Source organism: Lactuca sativa, chromosome 9 (genome assembly GCF_002870075.4).
Source record: "Lactuca sativa cultivar Salinas chromosome 9, Lsat_Salinas_v11, whole genome shotgun sequence".
In the NCBI taxonomy this organism is placed as follows: Eukaryota; Viridiplantae; Streptophyta; class Magnoliopsida; order Asterales; family Asteraceae; genus Lactuca; species Lactuca sativa.
The window spans coordinates 151,524,871-151,535,262 of record NC_056631.2 but is presented as its reverse complement, the minus strand read 5'-3'; positions in this window follow the sequence as shown (position 1 = coordinate 151,535,262).

Genomic DNA, 10,392 nt, shown 5'->3' with positions numbered 1-10,392 from the left:
AATTGAAACTTTGTTTTCTATAATTAATATTGCTAACTTGCAACACTATACGTAATAATCATGCTCCCACTAACATGATGATTATCAGCATAACACTTATGCTCCCACTAGCTCTGACATATTTCCAGAAATTTGCTGGACTTCTGAAATTTAGATTCATACACCCTTTCTTAGATAGCTCACATGTGTGTCTAAACAATTTTCAGGACTATGAAAAGGGATGTCGTAATCATAGTCTCAATTGCTTAGGCATTTGCCATTTCTCATAAGTCCATGTTAGTGTGCCGGTTAACTACACGCAGTCCACTAACGACTTTTCAAAATGCAAATAACACAATTGATATCTATGTAAAATCTACTTAGTGAAAGCGTTTCCTCACCATCATTTTCATGAATCGGAGAGAAACCTTATGAAACTTAGATTTTGTAGTGTATTAGTTCCTATCCATGTGAATTTGTCAAAACCATAATCACAAGATAAGGTTAGTGACAAATTCAGCCTTACATGGATTAAAGTTGTTCAGTCTTAGTTTCTTGTCACCTTGGTAGCACAAGGCCCACCAATGCTTCCAAGTTGAACTCTGATAACTCACATGCAAATTCAACTTATTTGAAGTAGGTATAGAAATAAGAATTATGTCAACACGATAGGTTGCAAACCTTAAGTCGTGTGCTAGTGATAAATTACAGGTTTTACTCTTGATTAAATCTTGAAACTCTTTCGGTATCTTTAAGGCTCCCACTGTCCCCTTGGCATATAAGTTTCCCCAGTCAAGAACCATTCCTTGACAAAACAAATATTCAAGGGATAGTGCGGATTCTTATCAAGACTAACACTTCACACAATTGGTCTTAGTTGGTCTTTGTCTCATCCAAGACATCACAACTTACCAATCTCAAATGTACAAGAGTAGAAACATTTTACACTACATTTGATAAGTGTTTTAAACCTTACTTTATGTCACTCAATGTTACAATCTTGGAGTATGACTCTAAGAATTGTTTTGGAACGAAGTATGACTCATCTTCTCGATCTTAACCAATCCAACAATTCATGACCTCTCTTCTTAGCCATAACAATGCACTAAGACGTCCTTAGAGTATGAATTTGTGATATGGTTTCATAATCATTAAGATGATCATGAAATACGATACTAAAGTACTCTCCCATCCTTTCAGATTTGAGAAACTTTTATCTTTCTGCCTAATTTGATTCTTCTCATTTGTTTTGTCATACATTGTAACCTTTCCAATGTTACAGAATTATACTTAACCTTATAAGTATAATCATATTTACTAATCTTTAGTAAATCATGACAAATCAATCTTTATGGTGGACCTTGACCAGCGCACACCCATTGTACCTAATTCCTTAGTCCTTCAATTGACTCACATATACATGTGATCAAAGAATTAGTCTTAATTTTCAAAGATGAAAATTCTCATTCATCATACAATACAACTTGTATGATTCCATGTTTCTGTCCAATTGAAACTTGGGTGATGAAAAACTTTCTTCATTTGGTAAATTCAGACACTACCACAAATGAAAGAATCAAATCCACTTTCCAATATTGCTATTACTGGAAACATATAAGCAACAATTTTCCACAGATGCCATTGTAAGGATATTTTTAAAATAAATAAAATTAAAAACCTTTTTTCTTTTATTTTAAAGCTTTGCGGAAAAACTTATCCTTACAATCCACATGAAAACCTTGTTGTTATCTATTCATAAGCAATATATTATAACTCTTAAGCAACAGCTCAAAATTCTTATTATCGAACCATGCGATCGAAACCCACTTTCGCAATCAGAATCAACATATACTTACTTTAAGCTTCCTATCTTTTCTTTGATTCTTAAAAACATCAGCATGTGACCCATTCACATTATGTAATAAGAATCTCCAGATAGGAACTTAATAGAGTTAGATAGTGGACTTTACCCGAAGTAGAGTCAAACCTCTTGACTTGATCAACCTTATGACCTTTCAGGTGAATAGGGCAGCTTCACAACCAATGCCCCTTCCTTTGGCAACAAAACACATGGACCCTTTGGTAATGGCACATGAGACTATCTCAGACTCAGCCTTTCTCTTTACCATTTGGTCAACCGAGTTGAATATGGCCAATCCCTTTCCATTGGGAAGAGAAATCCTTTTCTAGATATCCAATGCTACCATTGTCAATGTCCATGTAGACTTGGGAAATTGTTCTTTTAATCAAATTTGCTTTACTGGTGTTCCAAATCATTGTTGGTTCCACAACACCAAGCAAATAGATAACATCATTAAGGGTCATGTCATAGTCTGCCTCATAGTAGTCCAAAAGAGACTCACTATGTTACTAAGAAAGTGATTGAATATCCAACTTTCACGAGACTTTGACACCCAACTCTCCCGACTTGTCAATATGTGACTTTATCTCCAAGATGTGAGCACACATAGACTATGCTTGCCAATAGGGATTGAGTGACTTTAAACTTTTCAAGAACTTGTGGGTGAGGGAGAATAATTGGAGGAAATGGAGGAAGTGAAGCATGATGTTGAGGGACACCATCTTCAAGAGATTTGGGAAGATCATAGTTGTCTGAACCAGACATATATAATGGGAGAAAATCAAGTTAGTTGATTCAAAGTCCTTAATATAACACCCAATATGAAATATTAAGGCTAGGACCCAACACAATATTTTATAATTTGGAAGAGGGATGCCGTAATCCAAACTATAAAATATTTGAAGGTAGGCGAATGACGATTCACCAATTTCCACCATGAAAAACGAAATAATTTATTAGGTTTTAATTGGATTTGAAATTCCTAGATCTTTTGAGATTCATTGAACTTTTCAATGGCATGTTTCAATCTCGAGTGTGCCCTCTCAAATTTTGTGACTGGGATGCCGAGGATCACAAAACAAGGTGTGAATAACCATACCAATTCACTTGGTACCCTTAATATTATCACCTAATCAATGTGCCGGTTAACCACAAACGCTCCATTGATCTATGACAAACATTAAGTCACCCTTCGTGATCCTTACTAGTCCAAGTTAGTGTGCCGGTTAACCACACACGCTCCACCAACGACTTGGTAAGGTACAAAGTGTGAATTCCATGGGATAGCACCAAATTCACATTTTTCCTAAAGTAACTAAGATTGGGAATTAAATAAAACATTTAGTTACTTTATAATATTCATCATACTTAATGATAATTTATAAGTCCTTGTCTTACCCGTTCGGCTAACGACCCTCCACCAGTCAAGCAAGCGGTGGGTGAGAGTGGACACCTATTAAGTTGCCATTTTATAGGCAACAACCTTATACCCACCTTATAGAACGGCTTCGTGAATGAGGCCTACTAACGGTAAAACGACTTGTTCTTATACATATATATAATAACTAACCATTAATATTATAATAGTATAAGGGTAGAATTTTAACTTTTAAAACTTCTAGGGTATGGAATTAAAGTTTGTGTAAGACTTTACAAATTCCAAAACTTGAGGGAAAGTTTTGAACAATTCATAAACTTTTGGATATTCATAACTTATGAGTTTTAATTAAGTGTTTAATACTTTTAATGAAGAGTCTCTTGGAAATCCATAACTTGAGGACAAGTTATGGAGTCCATAAAAGCATTTATTAGAAAACTCTTCAAGAAAATGTAACTTATGACTTCTTAAAAAAACATTTAAAAGAAAAAACTTTTGGAATTCCATAACTTGAGGACAAATTATGAATTCCATTAAAACACATTAAGATCAAGAATTAACTAACAAACAATTTGCAAATAATTCCTATGATCTAACAAAACTCATATGAACATGAACATCCACATCAACAATTTCAAGAATCATATGAACACATATAAACTTGAAATTTTGATTATAACTTTGAAATTGGTCCACCATCATCATTACCACATCAAAAACAGGTTTTATGAGTCCAAAACAATTTAAGGTAATGATTCTAGACCAATTCCAGCACCAAAACTCGAAGATATGCTATCTGGGGTTCCAACTCGTCGAGTGCATGAACCAACTCGCCGAGTTGGATGAATTTTGTCTTGGACTCGTCGATTCCCTTCATGAACTCGGCGAGTCTGCTGTGCAGACAGCACATAAACTTCAATTTTCAGCAATCTGCATCAAGTATTCAAGAAAACAAGCCTAGGCTCTGATACCACTGTTAGGTTTTGAGCAATCTAACACTTCCTAAGTGTGCATGCAACCGTAATAAACCTTGGATCTATGTTTTCTTCTAAAATACATGCAAGTAATAACTTCCAAGGTTTCTTCCTAACTAGCATAGCATAAGGATTATGAATCATAAAACTACTAGTAGAAATACATACCTTTTGATGATGGTTGATTGTTTGGAGTTTGAGAGCCAAGCACCAATAGTGTGAATGCCTCAAATGGAATCACAAATCACCACAAACACTTGGAAAACTTTGAGAGAGTGTATACACACATAGAAAATCGGCCACACACACAAGACCACACTCTAGTGGCTATTTCATGCAACATAAGCATGCTTATATAGTGTACATGGTTAGGGTGAAACCCTAATAACCCATGACCTTTCCTTTTCCAAGGATCCATGGGTTAAAAGCTCCATGGATCATCCATGGACTTCCATACAAGCCTAGCCCATTAACAAATGAGTGTTAGCCCACACTATATAAAACCAATAGCCCACAATCTAATTAGTCTTCCTTTTAATCTCTAAATTAATTCATAATTAACTTAAGACTAAGACTAATTAAATAACATGACTTCATATTAATATATTATAACTTATAATATATTAATAAACATATGTGTATAACTCTCATAAAATTATCCATAAATAGTTCGGGTGAAGTGCAACCCAAATGGACCATGCCGGGTCGGGTCAAGTATGTACCAAATAAGCTATGGACTTAGACATCTCATCTAACAGAAACGTCCAGGGGTGGAGGACTTCATGTATAATATCATAACAACAATGGCAATAGTGATGAAAGTAAACACAACCAACATATATATAATTGAAAGAGTTACATCATGGTATGAATTACATGTTTCAAAATCAATTATGATATGTTGACAAAATATGAAATGTTTGACGCCTTAACGTCCCATTCTCAAAATGCACTTGATTTCCTGTTTAGTGATTTCCTAAGAATACAAGTTGTTTGAAAAAGTGTCAACACAAAGGTTCGTGAGTTCATAAGAGTTTTTGTTTGAGTAATAACCGTTTTTCTTGTAAAAGCGATAGAGTATGTTTCCAGAAAATCCAATATTTTCTTTGTTATGTAACTGTAGTCTTAAAACCCAAAGACCGAAGTGTACAAGTAACTCATCATACTTACAGTGAATCATGCAAGTTTAAATCGACATAAACTCGTTAATTTAGAAGTAAAACCCCCTTTTTAAAGTAGAAATTTTTCCATGTAAACTTGAGAGATTATTAACTATTTATGTGAGCCACTATAACCTTACTATGACTAGAGGTAACCTGCACAACATCTTTCAGACGCCCTGATCCTATGACTCTTGTCACCCGCAGACCTGCCGGTCTGGCTGTAGCTAGCAGCGAGGTATTGAATGTCAACCCCAATATAGATCTATACACAATTATCACGCTCTCCCTAGAAGAGACTCTGGTTATATTTTACAGGAATTTGAATCCCATACTCGAACGTATGGGTAGAGATTGTCTCACAACCTAAGTTAACTAGTTTACAAATGATTTGTTATTAAACCCTTTTTCTCGTAGAGGGAGTAAAATAACCATTTATGAATGAATTAGTGATATGAATTCCTTGAACTATTACTTTTATAGTTCATTAGGCCGTGTATGAAAACTCATTTTTTTTCGAGAGTAAAGCCTTTGTCACGCGGTGAAAATCCCATAAACTATGCTTATTGTAGTTTATTGTGTTTATTCGAAATAAATGATGAAACCTTATCATGAATGACAAATTTTCAGTTTACAATGATAAACCAACAAGGAAATTCATTCAATATTTAGAACTTATCGTCATACACTTTGATCCGCATAATACAAAGTGTTATAAAAGTTATAGGCTGTTATTTAGTTTTAGCCTTTCAGCACTGATTTAGAAAAGTCATAGAAAAATCATATGAAGTCAAAAACTAAATTCGTAAATTCTGAGAGTTCACAAAATGTGTCTAGTTTGTTTATAAATTTTATTACGATTTTTGGATGCCTCTAACTTGTGTAAAAATGCTCATATTCACAGGTCCGGATTCGTATCTACAGTGATAGACAGTTTTGTAAAAGTCACCATAAATCGTAGAAAAATCGTATGGAGATGTGCAAGTAGTCATTTTAAAGGTAAGAACTTGAGCTATTTGCACCTAATACAGTTTTGAAAATTAAAATGTTTAAGTTGTCCAAAAAAGTCCGTAAATGGAGTCCAACTTTTCTGATGAAAGCTGTTAATTAGAAAAGTTTAGTTATGTTCTTGGTGTTTTAACTTGTATTCCCCCCTTAAAACTTAAGAAAACAAGAAAATACAGGGGTACGAGCTCACCTTGAGTGATTTTAGTGGTTGAATGTTGAAGAAGAGAAGTGTTCAACTCAAGAACACTTGAAGGATTGTTTTGAAGATTCAAGAATCTAACACAATAATGATGGAGTTTGTGTAAGCCATCAATGATTTGAGTAGAATGAAGTGTAGTTATCACAAGGAGGATAAATTATACTTACCAAGTGAAGGAGAGAAGCTGGAAATGCCTTGGAAATCTTGTTTTTGTGAGAGGGAGTTAGAGATAAAAGAGGTGTTTGATCTTTAGTGAAATTACAGCAACTGAGTGAGAATGAGGAGAGGTAAGAGTCTTCAGCCTTTGACCATGAGTGGGGCTGGTCAAATGGTGGGGAAAGTACTCTTGAATGACCAGATATGGTGGGGAGAACAATGGCTGGTTATGGGAATGGGTATGGGTGGTTGTTTGTGTCAAATATTATGGTAAGATTCACACTCCACCTCATGATCTCACTTAATAGATTTTATTCTTAAATATATATTTCCATAAAAATATGTCTAAATTATGAATATTTAGGGTCTTATATGTTAAAATATGCTTTTTTGAGAAAATCCCGTGTTAAAATGATAAAAAAAAACGGGCTTAAAACGGAGTTGGGGTCGAAAACCGGGTGAAATTCGAAGTTCTGGCAAGAGTGCGGTCATCAGCAGCCTTGGAACCGAAGTGGCTCGGCTGCTGAGGAGGATCCGAGGAGAAGGGACTGCGGTCCAAAGGCTTGTTGCGGTCAGGAGGCGAGGCTCGCTGCGGCTGGACGACTGCGGCTTCGGATGGCTGCGGTCTCCTTGGCTGCGACTTTGGATGGCTGCGGTCTCCTTGGCTGCGGCTTTGGATGGCTGCGGTCTCCTCGGTCTGACTCCTTTGACCTTGGTTCAAGAAGGGTTTGATCCCTATAGAAGGACTCCGGCCCTAAGAGGCTATTTTCCCAGGTATCTTCCCGTTTCGCATGGTTTTTCACCAAGTCAAGTGTCGGGACGCCCCAATTTATTACGAAAAACCAAAAGAGGTTTTGAGAGAGATTTGGGATATATTTCACATTTTTGGAGAGATTTCTCATACAAAGAGAGATTTGGGAGAGATTCTAGATAAAAAGGGATAGAGTAAAAACGGTTGAGAGAGGTTTCGTGTGTGACATTTGTGAGTGTTTGGCTCCGCAACGCAAGGTCCGTAAGCCCCATTAAACCATGTTTTAGGAACTTACACACTCCAGATGAGTATGTAACATTGTTTTATCAGTTTGGTTCATTGTTTAGCACTAAGGCTAAGGAAAATTAAACACACAAATTTTTCAAGTGATGTTTTCTCATTAAAATAGTGAGTTATACAGTAATTATATAACGTAAACCCTAATATACAAGGGTTAATTAAGTTGACCGGTTTGACTCGTTGACTTTCTTTGACTTTGACTAGACCCAAAGTTGACTATTGTCACAGAACATCTTTTCATGAATCATGTTGACACCTCATGCATTTGACCTAGTAGTAGAAATTAGCTCAAATCCTCATAGGAACTTAAGTTAAAGTTGAAAACTAGGACTAGTGTACTTGAGTCTTCAATTTCACTTGAATGTTAGAATCACTACATGGAAATGTCAATAAACCGAACAAAATAAATTGCAAACATTATTTCTAACTTGAATAAGAGTTATGAAACTCTAAAATAGTTTGAAATCTCAAAATTCAATTAATTTTGATATCCAAAGATTCATTAAATACCAAAACCCAAAAATGCCCTAAAAACTCAAATTTATAAACTTTAACAACTAAAACTCCATACAATTTGTTATGAACCTTATAATATCAATTTAAAATAATTAAATTCAGGAAAATATAATCAATGGAAAATGAAATTTAAGTCATCAACCTTTACCCTTAATTTATAAACTAAAACCCAAGGTTTATGAACAAATTTTTATTTAAAATGCATATTTTATAATATTTAGGGTAATTTTATAAAATAATAGGAGAAGTTTATAAAAAATAATGTAATATAGAGGAAACTCCTTTAATCCTCCATAATTCCGACCCCTCTCTACAAGACAACACGCTTCCTAAGTCTTCAATCATTTTATCTTCTCCCACACATTACTAACTCATCACCCTCTCTCATTTTCTTTCATTTTCTATCATCACCAGCATCCAATTCTCTTTCACCCTATCTTAAAACATGAGAATCTCAGAAAAGTGCAGCCATTTCTAATGAAAAACCTCAACATTTGAAGTTGTTCTTGAGGTAAACACGAAAATCCTCCATTCTCCCATCATTTTTTCTTCAAAAATCTCAAGTTTTCTAGCAACTTTTTTGCCCTTCTATAGCTTTCTTCATGATTGCTCATATACATACATTCATACACAAGGTTTTGATGATAATGGTGGTAGGATTTCACCCAAAAACAACATGCATGTTGCAAATGATGAAATCTAAGGACCAAAGCATATGTTAAACCTATAGATTTGAATTTTTTTTCAAGTCTTAAAGTTCATCAACCATATGCATTCTAGTTTTTAAATTTAAAAACATCATTTTGAACAAACAAACCCATGCATTGTCTTCAAATCATGATGCATGTGATGAATATCAAGCTTAAAGGCTTGATGATCAAAGTACATTGTTAAGAAGGTTCATAAATGATTTATTCACAAACAAATAGATAACATTCTTGTTCTACTCAAATCCTATTTTCTGAGAATCCAAACAACAAAATAAGATGATCTAGAAGTTTTAAAAAAATAATTCATTTTTCTCAAATTATTGTCATTTTTACATGAAAATAGGGCAATAATTCACATAAAATACATTTTGAGGTCTATAAATCTTAAAAAAAAAAAAAAAAAAAAAAAAAAAAAGAAAGGAGGGCCCATAAAGCTAATAAACATCGCCCATGAAGTTTCACCTATTTTTGTCACTATTTGATATGATTTCTATTTTTTTTATGTTTAACTCAAATAAATCATAAAACCAATTCAAGAGATATTAAGTGAACATATAAGAATTTTTGCAGCTTTATATCTTATAAAATTAAGATAAATATTTTGAGAATTTTTCATAATATGTTTCAATTTTTCCATGATTTTTGTATATTTAATGGACTAAATCGAGGAAAAATAGCTGCACTTATCCATAATTCATGAAAAAAAATACCCAAACCTCTTCTATTACAGTAGGATCTCAAATAAAATTCTATAGCAATTTTTCTTTACGGTTTAATATATATTTTGAATTTATGGGCATTAAACACATCTAAAATCATAAAAATGGGTTTTACAGTTTAGAAAGTTCATTGATAATTTTTTCTAGCTTCAAAATACTGTAAATAAATTACCCAAAAAGTTTGAGGATTTATTTCAACCTAATTATTTCAAATTTTCTAAGATTAAATATCCATAAGTCTAAAAAACAAGCTCCAGTTTGAAAATCATTTTTAATATCTTTTATATATATATATATATATATATATATATATATATATATATATATATATATATATATATATATATATATATATATATATATATATATATATATATATATATATATATATATATATATATATATATATATCTTAGATGACAAGTTTCGGAGAAAACTTGAAACCCTGAGAGCTAAAGAACAAAGCTTGGAAGGAGATAAGTGATGACATCACATAAACTTTGTTAACAATAATTTTTGGAAAATAAAATAAAACTACAACCGAAAAATATAGACTATTTGCACTTTCCATCAACATTATGTCATAGTCCGCACTCACTGGGTCGTTGATTCTAGATTGGGTTGACATTCATACTAATTGAAAGTTTGATAAGTCAAAAAACCAATTTTTAATTGTTCTAA